Genomic DNA, 9,772 nt, shown 5'->3' on the forward strand with positions numbered 1-9,772 from the left:
TGCATAGCTTTAGGCACCCAAGTTTGAAGAGTTAGGCCTTATTGTGTACCTGATTTTAATCAGCCATTGTCTACAAAACTTTTGTGGCAACTAGAGTGATGTGGCCTTAGAAGGGATGGCTGGGAGTGTTCTGCCTTACCAGCTGAAGGCAAAAAGTTGCAATAATTGCTGCTAACAGGGACAGTAGTAGAGAAAAATGCAGCACTTGAGATAGGAAAGAAAGGCATTCAAAGAAAAAACAAAAACATCCAGTAACACATATTCAGTGGAGCTTTTTAATGGTGCACTTATGGCCCAGTCTATTTAACATTGTAGTCAATGGAAACAGTCTCATTGACTTAAACAGGAGTTGATCAAGCACTGAGCTTTCAGGAATAATCATATCCAATATGTTAAAGTTCCTGGTACTTCTATCCAGAATGATAATTGCTACCTCCATTATGTGCAATGACTTAACAGAAGGGTTTTTTCCCCCTTATCTTTAAGGCACTGGAGGGAATAGTCCTTAGAACAAAATGGAGGGCTAGGAAACAGCTATCACTGATGGCTTGAGAGACCCTAGGCTGGAGAGACCAAGAGTAAAGGTAGCACTCTTTTTCCACCACCAACTGAATGTTGCTGATGCACGTTGCTGATGCTCTATGAACTCTCTTGGCTCCTGCAAACTAGATTTTTAACCACTGTCCCAAGGCCACTGGGCCCAGAGATCAGGTAAACTACATTTGCTAATATTTAACTTTTATACCAGTGGTTCTCAAACCTTTGTACTGGTGACCCCTTTCACATAGCAAGCCTCTGAGTGCGACCCCCCCCTTATAAATTAAAAACACTTTTTTATATATTTAACACCATTATAAATGCTGAATGCAAAGCGGGGCTTGGGGTTGAGGCTGACAGCTCACGACCCCCCATGTAATAACCTCACGACCCCCTGAGGGGTCCTGACCCCCAGTTTGAGAACCCCTGTTTTATACTAACCCTGCTGAGGGTGAAAGAAACCCAGTATAACCTGTACTATGTTAATGCAAGCTCTAGTATTATTGCACTTACCACTTTTCTAGTTATTTTCACTAAGCAAGTTGGAGCATAGTTTTGGTCTTAGAATCATAGAATCATAGGACTGGAGGGGACCTTGAGAGGTCATCTAGTCCAATCCCCTGCACTCATGGCAGGACTAAGTATTTCTAGACCATCCCTGACAGGTATTTGTCTAACCTGCTCTTAAAAATCTCCAATGATGGAGATTCCACAACCTCCTTAAGCAATTTATTCCAGTGCTTGACTATCCTGACAGTTAGGAAGTTTTTCCTAATATCCAACCTAAACCGCTCTTGCTGTAATTTAAGCCCATTGCTTCTTGTTTTATCCTGAGAAGTTAAGGAGAACAATTTTTCTCCTTCCTCCTTATATCAACCTTTTATATACTTGAAAACTGAAATCAGGTACCTTCTCAGTCTTCTCTTCTCCAGACTAAACAAATCCAATTTTGTCAACCTTCCCTCATAGGTCCTGTTTTCTAGACCTTTAATCATTTTTTGTTTTCTTCTCTAGACTTTCTCCAATTTATCCATGTTTTCTGAAATGTGGCACCCAGAACTGGACACAATATTCCAGTTGAGGCTTAATCAGCGCAGAGTGGAGCAGAAGAATTACTTCTCTTGGCTTGCTGACAACACTCCTGCTAATACATGTCAATCAATTGTTATCACAACATACCTGAAAATATTTTTACAGTTATTGCTAGTTAATTAAGTTTTTATCTTAAAATATGAATGTATTTGTTTCTTTTTTAAAGGTCACAATAGTGTTTCAGTTTAATTTCATGCAAGAAAGCATTAGGAAGAACATCAAAGCAAGCTCTCTTAAAATAGGAAGATGTACTAATTATTAGCCTAAGAAGAACTCAGCATATCTCAGAAGGGAAAAGTGGGGAGAGATGCACAGAAGTGGCCTTAAACCACTTGTACAATTCATTGCCCTGATCCTACTAGAGCTGTGCATGCTATAGATGTGTTAGGCGCCTGAAGACCTGAAATAGACATCATGGCTAGAGATGAAAGATGGCATGGGGGCAGAGGCATGAGACAATGCAGAGAGGGCATTGTGGCTATCGACAGCGGCACAGCAAGAGATGATTCAGAGGCAGTGGCAAGGTGTCTCTTCACAGAAGCCACTCAGCACTTATCCCTAAGGGCTGGGGCTGGAGCTGCCCAAGTGCACTCCTGGGCTCTGAAACTTCACTAACCACTGACAAACTAAGTGGGGTGCACCAAAGGGGAAGGGAGGGGAGTGAGGTATAGCAGGAACAATTGTCCATTGGATGTTCACATTAACAGGTGGGGAAATTGAGGCAAAGGACTACTGCCTAAGATATTGTGGGGGTGAGTGTTTTACATACTCTCTGTATGTAAATCAACATACAGTTGATTTATTGGTGGTGTGTTTTCCCAGATTAATGCTGTGGTTCTTTTCCCCTTAATAAAGTTTTCTTTGTTTTCTCACAAGTGCTGAGTCTGTGTAGAGGGTAAGTATTGCCCCAGGGAAGGTATTTCATTTTTTTCAAGTTTCTGGGTTGGGACTCAAGCCAGTCGTGTTTGTTAATTTTAAGAGGAATCCCTTGATATTTGAACCCACCCCTTTTTGCTCCTGACAACACCTGGCGGAAGGGTTACAACTGCCAACTTTTCTGCATAATACAGCAAAATGGCATGTCTGGAGGGACACCCCAGAATAAGGAAAATGTTTGCAGTCTGGAACTGGGTTACCACACCCAAAGGGGAGAAGGGAAGAAAGCCAGCTGCAGATACTGAGCAGAAACGGTAAGCCTATAAACCCTGGAAACACTCTTAGAAGTAAAATGGATTCAGTCTACTGGGCTCAATACTATTTACACATTCAAATGCATTATTAGTTAAGCATTTGTCTCATTGCTTCCACAATGAATTCAGCTAGTGTCAGTGTCAGGAATGAATGAGCGCACAGCAATTTTAGAGAGAATCCTTAGTTTTCAAGTCAACAAAATTGCAGTGGTTCTACTTAATCCATCAAAAAGGGAAGAGAGAAGAGTCTGGCAGCCAGGCGGGAAGAAATAAAAGTCAAGAGGGTAATGTTCCAGCTATTTTAGGAACCATTTACACTATGAAATTGACTGCATTTAAGAACAGTTGTTGAACACGTTTGGGGAACAGCTCTGTTATTGCAAAACATAAGGGTCTAGGATGTGTCTAGCCCTGTGTGGCTGCACTAGGGTGGGCGGTGGGGCAAAGGAGGATTTCCCTTCCCTCTCCCTTAAAGCCACAGTCCCAGTCCTTGAGCAAAGTCTGGGAAAGTCTAATTCTGGAGTCAGCACTAGAAACCCTGAAGTACAGAAGGAAGTACCAGTCTGTGAGCTGAGCTGTGAGCTGCAACCTGTTTAAAATGTGTGCTGTAGCAGTTGCCACAGATGTGTGCAACCCTCCTCCAGTACTCCGGGAGGCATTATGCCTGCCTGAGGCAAAATGCTCTGGGGAGCTGCCATGAGTGCCAAGTATCACCTCGCTTCCCTGTGGCTCAAAAGCCACAAAATATTAATATTAATGGCAATGTTTTCATAACCTTTATTTAACTCTCCATGAAAAGTCTCTTTATTTAACAGAAAACTGCAAAAATTAGGTATAATCCCTTAGATAGCTAGATCAATCTTTGCTAAATAAGACTACGTAATATGGATCATAAACATGAATTTATGCCAGTTATTAGAAATACCTGCCATTGTTTAAGTATCTGTACTCAGGGACTGGAGCTGTGGTGCTCTCTCTCTGCGGGGGCTGCCATTTTGCTGATGCTGCAGATGGGACCTCCTGCTGAGAAGTAAATGGAGAATAAGGAAATGCAGCTCATCATGGGATGATATGAGAAAGAGACCATCAAAGTCACTGTAAGGTATGTTTTATTCCTTTAAAAAAGAGCTTGCTCACATCTCTAGCTCACCTCTCAAAACCTTCATGTCAAACCTGACCAGTATAAAATATTTCATTGTCTGTCAGTCTTTGTGTGATGAATCTAAACAATCTTTGTTATTCCTCATAATTCTGTGTCTTTTATTTGTAATACAGCTACTGTCCCTCTTCTAGTGTCACACGTGGAACACAATTAATCATATCGTTGACAATTTCTGAAAATACTTGTTAAAAATAATTTGGTTAGCTTAATACTATAGGAAGGTTAAAATATAGAATTGACCTTAATTTGAGAGTGGTTTTCATAATCAGCGCTTCTTTTGTGTTTATAGTTACTGCAATTGCTTGCACTAGTTGTGCCTTTGCACATGAAAGTTATCTACTCACTTCTGTGCGCAGAGGTCCAGTTTGTCTGGGCAGTTTTGACACTAATGCGTGCAAAAGGGCATTCAAAAATGCACAGAATTCTGACCTTAGTTTATGAAACTTGTGGACTGAAAATCTGCTCTACAGGAAATGCATTTCATCTTTGTATCAATCTATAAGATGAGACTGTTGAAATGGCATCTTCCAATTTGTCTTGGAATTATTCTTTATTGTATTTAAGATTATAAATACTGGTTCACTCTTTTATTGTATTAGTTATAGTGACTAGAACATCTTTAGATCAGAGATTTAATTTCAATATTTCCTTACAATGCTGAAATCCAAAACACACAAAACACTATGCTAGCTTAGGAGAACCAGCAAGTGGAAGAAGAGAGATAGATAAGAAACAGACAGACCAGAGCAGTCTAGTTTTGCTGTCCAAGGTCAGTGAAATGAAGGAAATAAACAGCATAAGTGTTGAAAAATGAAATAGATTTTAAAAATCCTTTCATTTTTTAATAATGAGGTGTTAGCACAGGTACGGATTTAAATAGGATTATTATGACACTATTCCTTTAAATTAAGTGTTCTGCAGATTTCTTGTAGCATGGCTCTTTCTGGGTGAATAATGGGATGAAGAAAGCACCTGGAGTCTTAATAGCAACGAGGCTAGGTTTAGATAACATGGGATTGCTTGCTATGTGTTGAACTATTTGTGGCATTCATTTTTGTATCTCACATATCTATTTGTCCATAATGGTCTTGGGAGGAACATGGGGAGTAAAATTCCCTGGATATGGTAGTCCTCTCAATTTCACAAGCTAAAAACTATCTAGTTTATGTAAATGTTTGGTTTTGTAAGAATTCCAGACATAGGCGTACGTTACCACTTTCTTTTGCTAGCAGCCCCACAGATGCCTGTTCCTGTGTAGGAATAAATTCTGCCCTATCCTACAATGGTATACATTTGGAATAACTCCATTGAAATCGGTGGAATAACTCTGAATTTATACCAGCGTACCTGAGAGCAGAATTTTGGCGCTTAAATTTTGTCTACACTAGGATAACTACCTATTCCTTGGTAGTCCATCGAATCCAATGATGACAAATCTGTGCAGATCATCAGTTGTTGGTCTTACGGTGTGCCCTCTGGTGACTATACAAGCCAATTCTAGAGGTGCATATTTTGCTGCAGATGGTGCATGGGAAGTTCGCGGTCAGTGGGTTGTGCGCTGCTGATGCTCTGTGACATCATTCGCGTGCCTCTTGTAGACGCCGGCAGCGGTCTTCCTCAAAGGCGATGCAGGTATTTCTGACTGTTGCACGCCACTGTGTTCTGTCGCTGGCAGCATCCTCAAGGTCCCTAGGTTTGATACTGCTGTAGTGCAGATTGGCTTTGATGGTGTCCTTGTAACGTTTCCGTGGATGACCTATATGCCGGATGCCCTGGGAGAGCTCACCATACAGAAGCTGGCGGGGGATTCTGTTGACATCCATGTGGCTGACATGACCGGTCCAACGTAGCTGTGACTTCATGATCATCATTTCGATGCTTGTCATCTGGTCTCTCTCGAGGACCTCGAGATTGGGCACTTTGTCTTGCCAGTGGATCTTCATGATGTTGCGGAGGCAGCGCATGTGAAATGCTTCGAGCTGCTTGATGTGACGCCTATATAGTGTCCATGTTTCGCACCCGTACAAAAGAGATGAAAGAACAACAGCTCTGTACACAAGCAGTTTTGTTGACATCCGGATGTTGTGGTGATTTAAAACTTTGACACGCAGACAGCCAAGTGCCTGGCTTGCTTTGGATATTCGTGCATTGATCTCATTATCCAGTGATCCATCACTGGATATGACACTACCCAGATATTTAAAGTTCTCCACTACTTTCAACTGAGTGCCGTCAATGGAGATACTCGGGACAGAAGCATTTGATCCTGGTGCAGGTTGATGGAGAACTTCTGTCTTTCCGAGGCTGATAGTTAGTCCGAAAAGTTGCGAGGCCTCAGCAAACTTGTTGACAATGTGCTGAAGATCATTTTCAGTGTGAGCCATGAGGGCACAGTCATCAGCAAAGAGTGCCTCAAGAAGGAGTTTCTGCACTGTCTTAGTCTTTGCATTCAGGCGACGGAGGTCAAAAAGTGAACCATCGTGCCAGTATTTCAAGTATATACCTCGGTCCAGATCTTTCAGTGCATGGTTAAGGACACATGCAAAGAACAGATTAAATAGGACAGGAGCGAGCACACATCCTTGTTTCACGCTGTTGGTGATGTTAAAGGGGGCTGATGTGGCTCCATCAGACAATACTTCGCCTGTCATGCTGTCATGAAAAAGGCGTATAATCTGGACAAATTTTCTTGGGCAGCCAAGTCGTGTTAGAATGGTCCAAAGGGCTTCCCTGTTGACGGTATCAAATGCCTTTGTCAGATCTATGAAGACAGCGTACAGGTGCATGTTCTGTTCAATGCACTTCTCTTGTATTTGTCTGACAGCAACACCATGTCGACTGTGCTCCGGCCAGGTCGAAAACCACACTGACTTTCAGGTAGATTTGCCTCGGAAATACTGGCTATTAGGCGGTTCAAGATGATGTGGGCGATGATCTTCCCTCCAACAGAGAGGAGGGATATGCCTCTATAGTTTCCACATTCTGCTTTGCTGCCTTTGTTCTTGAAAAGAGAGACAATAGTAGCATCGCGAAGGTCCTGTGGTATGTTTTCATCCTCCCAGTTGTTGATGATCACGCTGTGGAACGCTGCTAGTGCTGCTGGACCTGCTGCTTTATATATCTCTGCTGGTATCCCATCTTTTCCAGGAACTTTCCCTGAACTCATCTGGCTAACAGCTTTCTTAATCTCATCTATAGTGGGCGGAAAGTCAAGATCTGTCAGAGCAGGTTGTTGTGGAATTTCATTAAGGACATTATTATTCACGGTTGATGGTCTATTGAGAAGGTTGCTAAAGTGTTCTCGCCATCTTTCGTTGATGCCTTCTTTATCTTTAATCAGCATTGTGTTGTCTAATGAGAGCAATGGGGTGGTCCTTGGTTTAAAGGGTCCATAGACAGTCTTAATAGCATTAAAGAACATCTTTAAGTTGAGGGTCTCAGCATAGTGCTCAATTTCTTTGGCTTTGCTCTCCCACCAGTTGTCTTGTATCTGACGGAGGTCTTTCTGTGTTTTGCTCTGAAGGTACTTGAAATGGTCCCGTTTAGAGACTGAGGAGGGGTCATTCTGCCATTCGATAAAGGCTTTTCTCTTTACTTCCAATGCTGAGAATATTTCTTCTTGGTTCTCATCAAACCAGTCCTGATGTGTTCTTTTCTTTGGTCCAAGAGATGTTATTGCTGTGTCAGTCATTATCTGCTTGAACTGGTCCCACTTTTCGGTTACAGTACCGATCAGTTGTCCGTGGGATGTCAGTTTGTCATCAAGACTCTTCTGGAATTTGTTGAAACATTGAGCATCCTTCAGTTTGGCTATATTGAAAGCAGGTCGCACATGCTTAGGGCGTTTGTGCCGAGAAGGAACGATGTAGAGTTGAAGAGACGTCCTGACTAATCTGTGATCTGTCCAGCACTCTGCGCCTCACATTACTCTGGTAATCAGTACGTCTCGGATGTCTCGCCTTCTAACAGTGGCATAATCTATCAGATGCCACTGTTTGGACCTAGGGTGCATCCACGTTGTTTTGTATTTGTCCGCTTGTTGGAACAGAGTGTTGGTAATGGTCAGGTCATTTTCAGAACAAAGACTCAAAAGAAGTAGTCCATTACTGTTCATTTTGCCTATACCATGTGGCCCGATTACTCCTTTCCAGTTCTCGCTGTCAGCCCCAACTCGGGCATTGAAATCTCCAAGTAGGAGTAGTTTATCTGTTACAGGTGTGGCCTTGATCAGTCTGTCGAGATCTTCATAGAATTGTTCCTTTGAGTTGTCAGAGCATGTTAAAGTGAGTGCATATGCACTGATGATGGTGACATGACGTTTGGCATTTAGTGGGAAGCGCAGCTTCAGCAATCTTTCATTGATACCCAGTGGAAGGTCTGGGAGTTGATGCATCAATAATGTTTTTATTGCCAGACCAACTTCATGTATTCTATCCTCTGTCTCAGTCTTACCCTTCCAGAAGAAGGTGTAACCACCTCCTGGTTCACTCAAGAAACCTTCCCTAGGCAATCTTGTTTCACTTAATGCCGCTATATCGATGTTATAATGGACTAGTTCTCGAGCAATGAGGGCTGTCCTTCTCTCAGGTCTTGCAACAGCTTCTCGATCCATGAGGGTACGAACATTCCATACACCAATGGTAAGTTTTCTCAAATTTTTCTTTTGGTTTCGGCCAGAGATTGGGTTGAACTGCCAGCCGCGGCTTGCTGGCCAGTTGTTGTAGGGCAGGCAATTTTTAGGCCACCTTTTCTAGGCCCCTCCCTTACTAGGGTGAGCAGTGCTGTCCTGAAGAGGGCTGCTCAGACGCCTGGGATGCTGCCGGGCAACTCTGCTGCCCGAAGTACAGAGCTGGACGACCACCTATCCACAGGCTGCCTGCATGCAGGATTGGGACTATGACTCCCAGTGGTAACCTCCACCTGTCGCTTTGCCCCTCCCCCATCACCGCAGGACTTGGGTAGTATGATGATGATGATGTTTGATCATTTGCACAGGACCTGTGCGTGAAAGCTTTTGAGTGGTAGAGCTGTTGCACGGGAGCAATCCCACTCTCTCGACCTTAGAAGCCAGACACCAATGGTACGAAAAATCGTCACGACTGGTAACTTCTTTGGTTGCAGTGGATGGCCTTGACGTCTTTCGTGCCTCGTCAAGTCCTTCGCTTTCCACAAAGCTTTGCAGAACCGCCTTCTTGGCCGTTGGAGCTTAGTGATCTCTTTCGCCCAGTCCGCCGGAGCTGACGTCGCATGCGGGGGAGGCATATCCCAAATTCACTGAGGGTTTGAGTCCCATCAGTTACACCCCCCTGGTTTGGCCGGCCTGTCGAAGCCGTTGCCCGGGGTGTGGCTGCTGCGCATGCTGCAGCTACTTGGAGCCACAGGTGAGAGCTGAGTGACAGGTGGGGACCAAAGTGGATGGACTACCCCCAAAGGGTACGACAAGTCCCCCCATCAGAGGTACTACCCCTCCCTGGCCACCCCATACACCCCTATTATTGTAGTAATAGTAACTACCTATTATTGACATCCATTGCCAACAACTAATAGTTTTCATAGGATAGCTCAGAATAGAGCTGGTTGAATATTTATATTTAATTTCTTTTCCAGAAGTGGTCAAATTTCTGTGAAAGATAAAAAGTGGAAACATTTCAGCCAAAAATAGAAATATTTTCATTTGGAAATGCCACTGTGATTGCCTCATAGAAATTGTAATTCAGGTACCTCATTCTTCTCTGTAGGCTGGGCTCCCTGGTTGGACTAGATCTGTGATACACCACTCTCCCATCTTGGA

The 9,772-nt window shown here is 43.3% G+C and overlaps 1 pseudogene; it reads right to left on the minus strand.

The window, feature by feature from the left end:
* Positions 1–4,630: 4,630 nt before the first annotated feature.
* Positions 4,631–9,243, minus strand: LOC135873801 (uncharacterized; annotated as a pseudogene).
* Between the last annotated feature and the right edge of the window lie 529 nt (positions 9,244–9,772).

Source organism: Emys orbicularis, chromosome 2, assembly GCF_028017835.1.
Source record: "Emys orbicularis isolate rEmyOrb1 chromosome 2, rEmyOrb1.hap1, whole genome shotgun sequence".
Lineage (NCBI taxonomy): Eukaryota > Metazoa > Chordata > Testudines > Emydidae > Emys > Emys orbicularis.